Raw genomic sequence first — 14,981 nt, forward strand, 5'->3', positions numbered from 1 at the left:
AAAAATATTCAACGAAAAAATATAAGTATTAAAAATATACTTAATATTTTTTATTTAAGTAATTATGATAATTTAATTAATGATAATAAGTACTTAACTTGTACACATATTAACAAACCTCTTTAAGTAATTAAGAGCATAAAGGATGATTTGCTATAGCCTATTTGGATTCAATAGTTTTCCCTTAAAAAAGTAAGTGCTTATTTAATTTATTAAATTTAAGTATTTATAAATTTTAAAGTATATTGGAATACAATCTTGAAAAAAATAACAACAACATCAAACTGTAACTAATTTAGCAGCTAATGATATTCAATATTTGAAACAACTGACAGGATAAGTTATTTTTAGGATTTAATAATTTTGTTTTTGGACTTATTACTTCTTATGCATATGGAGAAGTAAAACTTCTCGTTATTTGCGCTTTCATTTTTTTTTTCTCTCCATTGGTGGGAAAAATATGTAGTGGTCCTTTTCTCTCTCCTCTTTCTTCCTTTCAATCTCTTTTCTTTTCTCTCCTCCCTTCTCCCTCCCCTCTCTAGCCGGCTGTAGCAGGCCCAGATAATGAGAGGCCCAAACGCATGACAAAGCCACCAGCCCATCTCCAAGATTATGTTTAAAGCTTTATTAGCTAGGAGTCTTTACTTTTCTTATTTAATAATTATGCAATTATCAGTTTGTTAGTTAGTTGCAGATAGGAATAATCCTTAAGTTATCCTTATCTTCAATTTGTTATTTTTATTTCCAGTAGTTAGTTAGTACCTAGCATTCCTTAGCCATTAGGTTGTTATTTGTTTTACTATAAAAATCCTGGAAAAGATCAATAAAAGTCATTGGATGTTTGATCGCAATTCTTTCTTCCTAAATTTCTCTCCTCTCTTATTCTTTTCTCTTAATTCTAAGAAATTCCCCTTCATTGGTGCTTTCATCTGATCTCCCTCCCACATGGCGGAGAACACACGCATGCGTGAAATGACTCAGCGCATAGAAACGCTAGAAAAACAACTCGAGGCAGCAGAACTCGTACGTGAACAACAACAATTAGCATTACAGGACTCGCAAGCACAATTGCTGCAATCGCAAACACATCAGAATCAACATTTTGCGATACTCAGGCAGGACATCAATCGAATTCTCGAAAATCAGTCCGACGGATCTGGAGTTCTCGGTTCAGGTCCCTACAAATCTCAGCCGAATAACACAGGCATTAATCGCACACAACCAACGAAAATCACTTTTCCGAGGTTTGCAGACGGCGATCCCACTGATTGGATTTTTCATGCCAATAGATATTTTGAATTCCATCAGATACCAGAGGCAGAATGTGTGTTAATTGCATCTTTCAACCTTGACAAACCAGCGAATTCTTGCTTCCAAGGACTTTTTAATGATGGGCTTATTCCCAATTGGCCAGCGTTCGTGGTGGCGGCGCAAAGGTGTTTTGGACCGTCGGAGTTTGAAGATCCGGCAGTATGCCTTGCCAACCTTCGACAACAAACCACGGTTAGTGAGTTCCAAGCTAGTTTTGAAGTCATAGCTAGCAGAGTATCAAGCCTTTCTCCTACACTCAAAAGAGCACTATTTGTAGCCGGTCTCAAACCGAACATTAGGAGCCAAGTACTAATTCAACGCCCTCAAGATATCCATGCTGCATTCTCACTGGCAAAAATATATGAGGACCAGCACACAAACTCAAATACAGGGTACAAAGCCCAACGACAGTGGACACCGCGTCCACCGTTCACACCAAATACATCAGCCAATCAATCAAACACCACCAAATATCCATCCATAACATCCCCACTTCCTATTAAACAAATTTCACCAGAAGAAATGCAACGTAAAAGGGAAAAAAGGGCTTTGCTACAGTTGTGATGAAAAATACGTGTTTGGCCACAAATGCAAAGGGAAAGCCACCTTGCTCTATTTTGATGGCATAGAAGATGATCCACCCCCGTCTGACTCTGAAGAACAAACAGAATCTCCAATTACAGATAAGATTCTTAATTCTTTTTCTGAGATCAGTTTGAACGCCTTATTTGGCCATTATTCTCCACGATCCTTTCGTTTAACAGGAACGATATTTGGAAAACAAGTTCAGGTTTTAATCGACGGAGGCAGCACTCATAATTTTATCACGCATAAAATGGCTACTTATTTGGGATTGGTTTTGCAGACTTTAGAGCCATTTATTGTGCAGGTAGGCAATGGTGAGGGACTTCAATGTCGGGCATATTGCAAGGAGGTACCTCTAGTGATGCAGTCTCATTCATTTTCGGTGGAGTTGTACGCTTTGGAGCTAAAGGGTGCAGATATTGTCCTAGGAGTTCAATGGCTCAGCACCTTGGGACCAATTCTTACTGATTATAGCCAATTACTCATGACCTTTAACCACTAGGGCAACAACATTCAACTTCAGGGACACCGTCCTGACAACCCAATCCTTATATCATATGCAAAGTTGAATAAACTTATGGTCACGGATGCATACACTTCATGCCTCATGTGTTTCAACCGTCCTCACTCTGCCCCACCCAATACCCCACAAACACATGACACAGAACCCCACCATATTGTACCTGACATCCAAAAATTACTCTCCACCTACAATGATGTGTTTACCATTCCCAACACCTTACCACCACACCGTCCATATAACCACCACATCAATTTACTCCCTAACACAAAACCTATCCAAGTTAGACCCTACCGCTACCCACATTTCCAAAAGAGCGAAATTGAAAAATTATGTCAGGAAATGCTATCAGCAGGAATCATTCGCCCTAGCCAATCCCCATTCAATTCTCCTGTCCTACAGGTGAAAAAGAAAGACGGTACTTGGCGATTTTGTGTGGATTACAGGGCCTTAAATGCAATCACTGTCAGAGATCAATTTCCTATACCAACCATAGATGAATTGTTGGACGAACTTCACGGGGAAACAATTTTCTCCAAACTTGATCTCCGATCTGGTTACCACCAAATTCGCATGCACTCCGAGGATATTCATAAGACAGCATTCAGAACACACCACGGCCACTTTGAATTTATGGTTCTTCCATTTGGGTTGTCAAATGCTCCTTCCACTTTTCAGGCAACAATGAATGATGTTTTTGCACCACTCCTCCGACGTTTTGTGGTCATATTCTTTGATGACATCTTAGTGTTCAGCCCAACATTACAAACACACGTCAATCATTTACGTCAAGTCCTGGATATTTTGAGGAAACACCAATTGTATGCGAAACTTTCAAAATGTTCATTTGCGAAATCCTCTATTTAGTTCTTGGGACACATTGTCTCTAGTGCAGGTGTCGCACCTGACCAAGATAAAGTCATCGCCGTTTTAGCATTGCCTACTCCAACTGCGGTCACTCAGGTTCGAGCATTCCTAGGGCTTTCAGGATACTATCGAAAATTTAATAAAGGGTATGCAAAAATAGCTTCTCCAATCATTGATCTCCTCACAAAGGGCAAATTTTATTGGACAGAAGAAGCTAACAAGGCCTTTCTGGAATTAAAAAAGTGCCTTACTGAAGCACCGATTCTCACTTTGCCTGACTTTAGCAAGCAATTTATAATTGAAACAGATGCATCAGGAACAGGTATAGGAGCCGTATTGCTCCAAGATGGAAAGGCAGTAGCGTATTTTAGTAAGAAACTCTCCCCACACATGCAAACTCAATCAACTTATATAAGGGAGATGTATGCTATTACGTCGGCAGTAAGCAAATGGCGTCAATACCTCTTAGGATCAAGTTTCGTCATACGAACGGACCATAAGAGCTTGCACCACCTGATGAATCAAGTGATACAGACACCAGAACAGCAACAATTTCTGGCAAAGTTACTGGGGTATAATTTTACGATTGGTGACAAAAAGAGGCGAGACTTTACCTTTCAACCAGGAGATTTAGCCCTTCTTCGTCTACAGCCATATCGTCAGCTTTCCCTACGAGACAGATCATCACACAAGTTAGCACCAAAATTCTTTGGTCCATACACAGTTGCAGAAAAGATAGGCAACGTCGCTTACCGTTTACATCTTCCACCAGAAGCCAAGTTACACTCGGTTTTCCACATCTCACTGCTACGACCATTTCATCATCGAACTGATAAACCAGTCCCCACCTTTCCATTAGCGGTGGAACAGAGTGAGTTGGAACACACACCCAGTGCAATATTGGCCACCCGAACAATTTGGCGTCAAGGAAAACCCAGAAAATAACTTCTGGTACAGTGGGCTCATTTACCACAAGAGGCTACCACTTGGGAAGATGAAGAAGAAATGAAAACTTGGAACGGTGAGGCAGCTCTGCACAACTCAAAGGCAAAGAAAGAGACTCAAGAAGGGGAGCTACATGGGGAGAAGACACAACTAAATGACAACACTGGAAGGGGTAAGGAGATAGTAGGCAACAGCTCGACCATTATTGACTCCAACCACTCAGCTGCATCACACATAAATGCATCCACCCACTCAGCTGCAATTGATTAGTCACGCACACTGACCGAGGAGTCACATGGGGCAGGCGCCCTTAGTGATAAGGCCGATCCCTTTGGAGCCAATCAGTTTTTTCCCAAGGGATTTCGGACCAATGCCATAGCGCCACATCAACCTGCTCCTTCACACATCCAGGCTGCACCAAACCACGTTGATCCCGTCGCTGCTGAAAGGACTTGGGTCGTCGATCCCACTGCAAGGCCCGCGACAGATATCATTGAGCTTGAGGACAAGCTCTTTTCTGATGGGCAAGGGAGTGTAGCAGGCCCAGATAATGAGAGGCCCAAACGCATGACAAAGCCACCAGCCCATCTCCAAGATTATGTTTAAAGCTTTATTAGCTAGGAGTCTTTACTTTTCTTATTTAATAATTATGCAATTATCAGTTTGTTAGTTAGTTGCAGATAGGAATAATCCTTAAGTTATCCTTATCTTCAATTTGTTATTTTTATTTCCAGTAGTTAGTTAGTAGCTAGCATTCCTTAGCCATTAGGTTGTTATTTGTTTTACTATAAAAATCCTGGAAAAGATCAATAAAAGTCATTGGATGTTTGATCGCAATTCTTTCTTCCTAAATTTCTCTCCTCTCTTATTCTTTTCTCTTAATTCTAAGAAATTCCCCTTCACCGGCTCACGTGTTCCGGGAGCACAAAATAAACGCTCCCATTGGTGGGTCTCGTTTTGGCTGTGTGCTAGAAAAAGTTTTATTCTTATGTAACATAACAACTATAAAACTCCTTGTTTTTCTTACAAAAATACTCTTTCAATTACACTCAATGTGTGTTTGGTAGGAAGATTATTTTTAGACTCCTCGAAAAGTGAGGGTGGGTCTTTTAGAATCTCATGTTTGACAGCACATTGGAAAAAAATCTCTTGAGTAAGTTATTTTTTCGGGATTCTATTTTGTGTGTTCTTTCTAAACTGAAATACCATCAAAAAATATCATCAATAGGGTGGTATTTCAGGAATCCCAGACGATGGGAAAATATGGATTAATTTTTCAGAAAAAAACAACCAAACATAATATTAGGAAAATTAACCCAACATTCTTGAAAATATTTTTATCTACCAAATAAATTTTTGATAACAATCTCAGAAAACTCACTTTTGCATCATATCTCCAAAAATTGAGATTCTGGATAAAAAAATTTCTTCTCTGCCCCTCATATAAAAATGAGTGTATCTTATTATGAAAAGAAATGAAGAGAAAATGTTAGTAATCTACCCATTTTCATAGGAGTGTGATATAAAAAATATTTTTGAAGTAAAAACATAATTTTCTTCCCTTTTTTTTAGAAATTTATATTTTATTTTAAAAGACACGATTTTGTGTTATTTTAAGTGAAATGATCATGTTTTGATACATATTTATTGATTATTTTTTTTACATTTTTTCTATACTCCACAATGCCCTCTTTTTCTCTCTCCTTTTAATTTTGTAGAGGAGACAGAATATAAAAGGTCAATAAATATAGAGATTCTATTTTCTCATGTTGTTTGAGATAGTTATCTCTTACTATAGACACATGATGTGGTGGAGCCCACCACCTAGTAAAAAAAAAGAAAAATAGTAGCACAATTTTTTATGTGAGAACAACGTTAGATAATTATCTCATGTAAAATGATATAATGATTTCTCATAAATATATGCCAAAACATGATCCTGTTTTTTGGATAAGTACTTCTTAAGTATTTTAAGAAAAAAAAGTATCTAATGTTATTTTAGATAGTCTAATGTTCGCCGAAACGACGTTGTTTTTGGGTTAAAAAAATTAAAATGATAAAGACTATTATAACCCTGAAATAAATTAAAATTATAAATACATCATGATTTCCTCAAAACGATGTTGTTTGGATGAACATTAGACAAAGTTGTCTAAAGTAACCTTTTAAAAAAATGAACCGATATTTAAATGCAAAATAATTTTTTTTTTTTGAAATAAAATCCTATTAAAACAGGACTTCAAAAAATTTCATAAATTTATTAAAACAAATGAGACGATGAAAAATAAACTAAAAAATAAAATCATAACCAACATTTATTAAAATTAAAAATAAGGAAAACTACAATCAGGGAGTGCTAAACGGTTTTGTCATCTTGCTTTTATTTTCGGTGTGACTATTCACTTATCTCATCAGTGAATTAGGTTTATGTACGTATAATAAAGGGTTGATTGTTAAATTAATTGTTAAAAAATTTAAATCACATATTATAAAATGACGAGTTGATTGTTATATAACAACCGTTACAAAAACTATTAATATTTAAAGGGTTTAGTGTACATGTGTCATTCAAAAGGACACAAGTAATGTCTTTTTAGTTACTTACACAGAGTATGACCAGTCATACTCTGTGTAATTTTGAAAAGTTATTTTTTTTTCACTTTACATGTTAGCGATGTGACTGAGAAAAGAGAAAAAAAAATAACTTTTCAGATTTACACAAAGTATGACCGGTCGTACTTTATGTAAATCAGCTAAAAGAACATAACTTGTGTCCTTTTAAATGATAGATTTTTTTCCCATATTTAAAATGTAACAATTTATTTTAATTTAAAATTTCCCAAGATGCAATGTTGGGAAGTGATTCAGAGATGTTTCTCAATAGTTTGGAGGATAACATTAAAACAAGAAATCCACTAGGGTTAGCCTAGTGGTGTGGGTGTGTGTGAGTGTGTGGTTGTGTGTTCTGTTCCTTGTAACCTACCAAAAAAAAAAAAAAATTATATCTTGAACATGTTAGGTATAATTTATACTTTCCATTCATATTGTTAGACATAATCCTATATCAGGAATAAACCAGGATAAATAAGTGTCTCCTGCTTTTCTCTCTCTTTTAAAGTTCAAACACAACATGTCTATTAGAAAGCGTCTAAAATTTTTAAAGGATATTATCGAATCACTTTTTTATCAAATCATTATTTATGAATTAATTCTTGCCTGCTTAATTTTTGAAAATGATTTCTACAATCTTATCGTGTGTCAAGATGCATCTGACACATTTGTAATAAATTCCATTTTTTTTTTTTTATAAAAACTTCTTCTCTTTCCCATAATATGTTTAATAAATGAATTATGAAAGTCACATACTAAACATTCATTGACTTTAGTATTCTAACTTACATCTTCAAGAGGGTTTAGACGTACAAAATAATAAGAAACTTTTGAGGTTACAAGGAATTGAACACAACACCCTACACTACACACTCCTAACACATACATCCCACACCATTAGGCTAACCCCAGTGGTAAATAATAAGAAACTTGACCCTGAGTTTTATAACATAGTTCTCTACTTTCAATCATGTCCTACTATTTGGATTGGATATTCGGGTGTTGGATTGGGGATTATCTCTATCTTTATCAATTACAATGATCAATTGATCATGTCTTATAAGTATTGATTAATAAAAACAACAAATTCCCGAAATAAATAAATAAAATTAGTATAATATTGTAAAATCCATTGTATTATTTATATAAAGATATTATTTTTGTGTGTTTTGAAAATTATATGAAATGAAAAAAATACAATTTTTTAAATTAATTGAATTTTTTTTTATCCACTAACAATTTGCACCTGAAAAATACTGACATTGAGAAATAATAATTTTTATGTATCAGTTTTGACTAACAGTTGTTTTTTTCTTTTGTCACATCAGCACTCAACAACAGAGATATTTGGTTTCAAAATAATTGTGTTGTGCCTTTATACAGTAATCGTGCACGTTTAAATTTAACTAGGTCATCTAGATCTTTGTCGATTCATACACTCGGCTCCCCCTAAGTCCTTGTGTATCCAACTAGGGATGTGCCATTTTCAATAATTGTAACGTTAGCATCGACTTGGCCAGTCAAATCAAAAAATCGAGAAAAAAAAAATGTGTTTCTAGATCATTTTGTTAAACCCTCACGGAATTTTTTTGGGGAATACATCTTCTTCTTTTTAAATGTCATATAAAATAATTATCTGAATTTTTTATGTCTACCTGTTTTTTTAATTAATTAATATTAATAGATTATAATTTGATTCTGCTTATTTAATATATGTGAAGAAAAAAATAAGCACAAAATTCCCATGATCTTCGGCAAAAAAATTTAAATGTAGTATTTTAAATAAGAAAATATAAAAATGTAGCAATTTGGAACAATTTACGAATGTGTAACAACCAATTACGCAAGAAAGTGGGAGCAATTGATTGCGCATTAGTTTAGTCATATTAAGGGACAAATTGCTCCCAAAAAGATGTGCAACTGGTTGCGCTTTTAGGCACGACTAGGCACCAATTGCGTGTGCATTTAGGCGCGACTAGTAGGTAAATGTGCATGCTTTTAGCCTCAACTAGTTGCGTATTGCTTTAGGGTATATATACCTCTTCCCTCATTTTCATCCCTTTTACCATCTCTTTAGACTCTCTCTAGATTTTGCTTTGACTTCTCTCTAAAATTCTCTTTGATTTCTCTATAAGTTTTTTTGTAGGTTGGAGCTCTGTCTAAGTCTTAATATTTTCTTTTATGTTTTTTAAATTACAACAATAGATGTGTAATAATAGTGATTTTGGATATAGTTAGTGACTTAGGTTATGAATAGTGGTGACCTTGGATATGCTTTGTGACTTGGAACATGTTACTTATAACATGACGGACTTGAGCCGGATGCCATTCCAGACGTGGTTCATTATGTTGCAATGTCTGAAAAATATACTTGCAACGAAGATGGCGAGATTGAATTTCCTTGGCAGCATTTTGCCTTCTAGTGATAAAAAAGTGGACTAGCTTGTAGTACGTGTGCTTAACCAAAGCAGTTATTGGCATATTCCTTGTTCCCTGTAAAACATTGTTCACTGCTTCAGACAAGTTTGTAGTCATGTGATCATATTTTCGTCCCTCCACGTCATATGCATGTGACCAATTTTCTTTTGGAATGCTATCAATCTAGGTCGCAACCTCAAAACTAGTATCACGAAATCTCGCCAAAAATTTCTCAAAATTCGCCACAGATAGAGTATAACCTAGACACAATGTAATACAAAATAGTCATCACATAAAATTCACATGAAAATATATGTATATTAGAGAGATGAATGTTGTCACGTACCTAGAATCATTAAATCCTTCTTCAATTTTTCATTCCTGAACTTTTGATTAAAATTAATAGCAATATGACGAAAATAATACACATGATACGCTTGTGGTGGCTGCTAACCAAGATGGACATTTTCCAATGCGGATAATGTGCTTTGGTGTCAATCCGAATGAGACACATATTTAGCTTCTGGTAACATGCTAGCCATAAAATATGACCAAGCTTCCAAGGTCTCACCCTCAACAACAAAAAATGTAAGTGGAAACACTTTATTATTTCCATCTTGAGTTGTCGCAAAATAATTTTCTTTTATATTTTCCATATAAACGAGTACCATCAAATTGAACTATTAATTTGCAGAAATTGAATGCCTTGCAACACTATCTAAATGTCCAAAAAATCAATGAAAGATGCATTTTCCAGGAACCACTCAATGATAGACAACATAATCATTTGTTTAAAGATGATAAAACGAACTTGGTGAAAAGCGAAGCATATAATCACACCACCTAGGCAGAGAGGCATAAGAATGTTCCCAATCATCATAGATTGTTGTGATTGCTTTCTGCTTCGTATCCCACATGTTCCGATAAGAAACTTTGAACCCATAATGAGTGGTGATCCTCTCTTGCATTAATGCAATTGATCAACGATGCTTCTTCCTTTACCATAGCTATCAAACAAAATTTTATGTATACATCAACAAACATAAATATGATATATTTAATGTATTAGAACAAACTACATCCACATACCTAGTATAATCAAAGCAATAACATCATAATCAAGTTGTCTGTGATCTTGTGAAATCTGGTCATGCAAGCAATCATGATCTCCACCCCATTTTGTAATTACCCATATTTCACCATACTTCGATTTCATTGCCCTAACCTTCCGTGGACAACCGGCTTCATGGAACGACACTTCGTGCTTAACTTTGTAGGCTTACTCTCAATCACAATCACTTCTTGATTCATATAATCATGCTTGATTGTCATTTGCACCATTTTTTATTCAAATTTCTGCTTAACAAATAACTCATCCCTTATTTTCCATATACCATGAACTGACCCCTCAATATAACCTTCTTGTTCATTTAGATGATCTCAATCAATATATGTGTAATGTGGAATTTTATGCCAAAAAGAAGTAATGGTACCACTATTAGGAATATGGCTTCCATACTCAAGAAGGGGGTGAATTGAATATTATTAATTTTTTACAAAAGCCCCCTTCTTGTTTCTAAATTATCATTTCAACAAAACTTTGATTTATGTTAGGCTAATTAATATATTCAAACAATCTATAACATGAAATCTACTATAATGATTATAATCTATACTAGCACATATGAGAAATTAAGGAAGAAATTAAAGTGTCAGAAATAAAATGAGAGAGTTAAGAAAATGCGAACTCAATTTATCCTAGTTCAGTCACTATCACTTGTGACCTATGTCCAGACTGAAGTCTCTTGATTAAAACTTTCAATATTGGTCAAGTTTCATGGGTGCTTGGAAACCTTACAACATCCAAATTTACGGGTGCTTGGATATCTTACAACAACTTCCAAACTTTACAACTATTTGGAAACCTTTATATTTTTGGGTCTCACTACCCTCAATCCTAAAATTCAATGGAAAAAATGTTTGAATAAGGATGTACACTCTCAAAAGTATGGATATTACTAATTGAAACCCTATGGGTATATGATCTTTCACACACAAATGAGCTAAAAGACTTTAAATGATCAAGAATGAATTATGCAAGTGTAAAAGCAATAAAATCTATCAAGGAAGATTGAAATAATGATTCAAGTAGTGCCCAAGCTTGGTTTAAGGAGGAATCAATGAGTATATATAAGTTTTGGTCCAAAACTAGCTGTTTATAACCATTTATAGTCGTTATATGTATACTAGCTAGTAAGGATTTGAATCCCTTTTACTGGGATTTGAATTCCTTCAACTACAGCGAAGGATTTGAATCCCTTTTTGACAGCAGCAAATTATGCAGTCCAAAATGGCTTGCCTTTGATTTCAATGCCTCCAAACTTTCTCAAAAGCATGTTCTTGACTTGAAAAAGATATTTTAAGGTTCTAAGAAATGTCAAGAACACTTTCTATGGGTTTTTTAAATCATTTTCAAGAATTAAAAGCTATGGATTATGCAATTTGAAAAATATGTTTACTTTAAGAAAAACTTTGACCTCATGCGATGCAATTCAACATATACCATTATATATGAGTCTAAGTCCTAGAGATATAATTCTAAATAAGATTTTGAACTTAGCTTCATGTCTTATGTCTTATGTCTTGAATCTTGTTTTTTTACTTGAGCTTTATGCTTTGATTTGTTTGATGTGATAATATTTGACACTTTGTTGGTTTTGATCCTTTTTCACCATGGTTGTGATATTGAGCTTATCTTAGATGTTGTCCATGGATAGTTGTCTTTGATCTTGGTGTTGCTCTTCTAGCTATTCCTTTTGGTCTTGATTCATTACTAGCTTTCTTTATAGTCCATCCATATTCTTGCTACTTTGTTAACTCATCATTCTTCTTGTATGGCTTTAATATAATTCTTCAATCTTCTCATATGGTTGATGCTTTTTGCTCTTGATGGAGGTTGTTCTCTTTTTATTGTTGCCATTTTATTATCATCAAAACATACATTGTATCTATAAACCACCTACACATATGAATTCATACTAGTAAACAATGAAAATTTCATAACAAATCAATATATATATATAGGTGTGTAGTTCACTAACTTACCCTCAGAGACTTCATGCGGGATTTGAGTCCCACCCTTATCATGATCCTCATCATTATCCAAAGCACTAGCATTCTCGACAAGAAGAACATTCTCCATTACTATATTTTCATTATTGTTATTATCATCATCCTCATCCATAACCCAAGTAGGTTCATCTTCATCTTCATCACGCATGTTAACAACTAAAGTAGCAAATGATGATGGATTTTACGGTGAATTGAGAGCTACTGACCTGATGGGTAAATCAATATGCCTTGCTTCAGCAATATCCATTGCCAACTATAAGAAATTTTTCTTTAAATGGTCGAAGAAGTCATCCATTACCATTCCATATCTCCATCATCCGCTTGATTAGTGTATGACAATTTCTTGCCCTTAAAAATTATTTCACGTTAGCCTTCCACTTTCCTACCATTATAATAGAAAATCACACGAATAGAATCAGAATTTGAACTCCTCCTTGAATAGATAAACAAAAAAACATAAAAGAGAGTAGCAAAGTAAGAGATAGTGTATGCAGGAGAAGAAAATATGAGGGAGAGGAATTGTGAAAAGTATGGACATGAGAAAGGTTTATATAGGGGAGGGAGAAGGTAATGAACGATGTGGATTTGGCCAAGTCATGTGAGTTGCACATGGGATTGGGAGCAATACTGGGTTAGTTTCGCACCAGTTTAAGTGCAATTGATTGTTATAGATTAGAAATTAAATAGGTTCTAAATTGCTATATTTTTGTATTTTTATTTAAATAAGAATATTTAAATTTTTTACCAGTATTCTTCTCATGTGAAATTTTAATATGAGAAGATTCATTGCAAAGATTTTTATAATTATTGATAAATTAATGATTACAATTAAAAATTCATAAAATGAAAAAAAACTGTAATTATTGATTGTTAATTTATGAATGAATAATTAAGATTTTTGGCATAAAATAATCATATTAAAATAAGATATAAGAGAATCTATATTAAAAACCTAACAACTCCAGTGATATTTTATTACATTTCTATTAAACTAAGAAAATTGACTGATTTTTTTAGTTAATAATATTACTTTCAAAAATTTAGACAGACATTTTTTAAATATAATTAATTAAAATTATTATTTTCTTATTATATTTTTTATTGAATAATTCATATTATTCATACGTATCAAATATACTTTATGTGAGTATTTTTTCTCCTGCATCTACTACTGACATTTTACATTTAGAAAACACACTTCATAATATATTTTTAGAAGAATTAACATTTTTTCCCCTTTTCCTTAAACCGTAGTTTGGTTTTTAAACAAATCTAAATGTTGGTACATGAGTCAACTTTTCGATTTCAAATATAATTAAAGGATGAAAATCAAGTCTAACTTTGATTGAAGTGATATTTAAAAGTCAGATTTGAAGCATTCACAACGGATCGAGAAGGATGTTCAAAGAAAAATCAAGACAAAACACTTAGGGGATGTTTGGTTGCTAGATTATGTTGAGATAGATGGGGAAGTAGGAAGTGAGAATATTCCAAGACCATGTTTGGTTGAGCCATGTTCTTCACTTACCCACCTAAATAACTACTCTAGCAAACCAAGTTGCCTACCTTTTATGATGGATATAGCTGGCAAAATTTATCCTTTGATCATGTGGTATTTCTGAAAACCTACCAATCTGCTGACTTTGGCTTTTGTCCAAAAGACTTGGGTACCCCGTGAAAGGAAAATATCTTGCTATATCTTGTCAGTGGTCAAAGAGCAAGACTTGAACAGCTTCACACGGAAACATGGAAGTGGTCAAATAGCAAGACTTGAACAGCTTCACACGGAAACATGGAAGATTGTTTTTGTAATTTTTGTAACCGTAAAAAACACTTGAACATGCCACCGTAAAAAAGATTAAAAATCAGGGTTATTTTTGTAATTTAAGATTTTTTTCCCATCTATATCTTACCTCCAACCAAACATACATTTCCTAAAAGTTACCTAATTTTCTCAGTAAAGTTTTTCCCCACCAAACAATTTTTTTTTACATTTTCCTATCTATCTCACTTTCTAACCATTTTCCTATCAATTACATTTTCCTAGTATTCAAAAAATTTCTCCTCAACCAAACTCCCCCTTAATAACGTACAATGTATCTCAACTAATTAAAGGAGGTCGAGTTGAAGAAGTCAATTTACCAAATAAATATAAAGTTAATTAAACTCGAGATCAAAGAGTCTCCAAAGAGACTTATACCACTTGAGCTAAAACTTTTAGTCAAAAACAATATCTCTTATTGACTATATATTCTTAGAATCATGCCTTAAGATATGTGCGAAGCGTAGCAAGACAATAAATTTTCGACAGTTGTATAAAGCTTGCTCATTTATATACCTCTTAAAACAACATTGTTGAAGGAGACACCATAAAGCAGAAAAGTCAGAAACCTCTCTTATATAATATATGTAATTTATAAAAGTTGAATATATTTACATTTTTCGAAAAACTTTACTACCTAAACTCATATGCAATTTCTTGTTCCCTTATTTTGTGTGTTTGTTTTCTTTTATGACATTTATTCTATATTCTCCTTCTCATAAAAGAATTAACGAAATATTCAAATTCGGGAGGGCTTATTTTTTTTCAATT

This window comes from Gastrolobium bilobum, unplaced genomic scaffold, assembly GCF_033153095.1.
Source record: "Gastrolobium bilobum isolate Gb01-03AN ecotype WA unplaced genomic scaffold, APGP_CSIRO_Gbil_v1 utg114103, whole genome shotgun sequence".
NCBI classification, from domain to species: Eukaryota; Viridiplantae; Streptophyta; class Magnoliopsida; order Fabales; family Fabaceae; genus Gastrolobium; species Gastrolobium bilobum.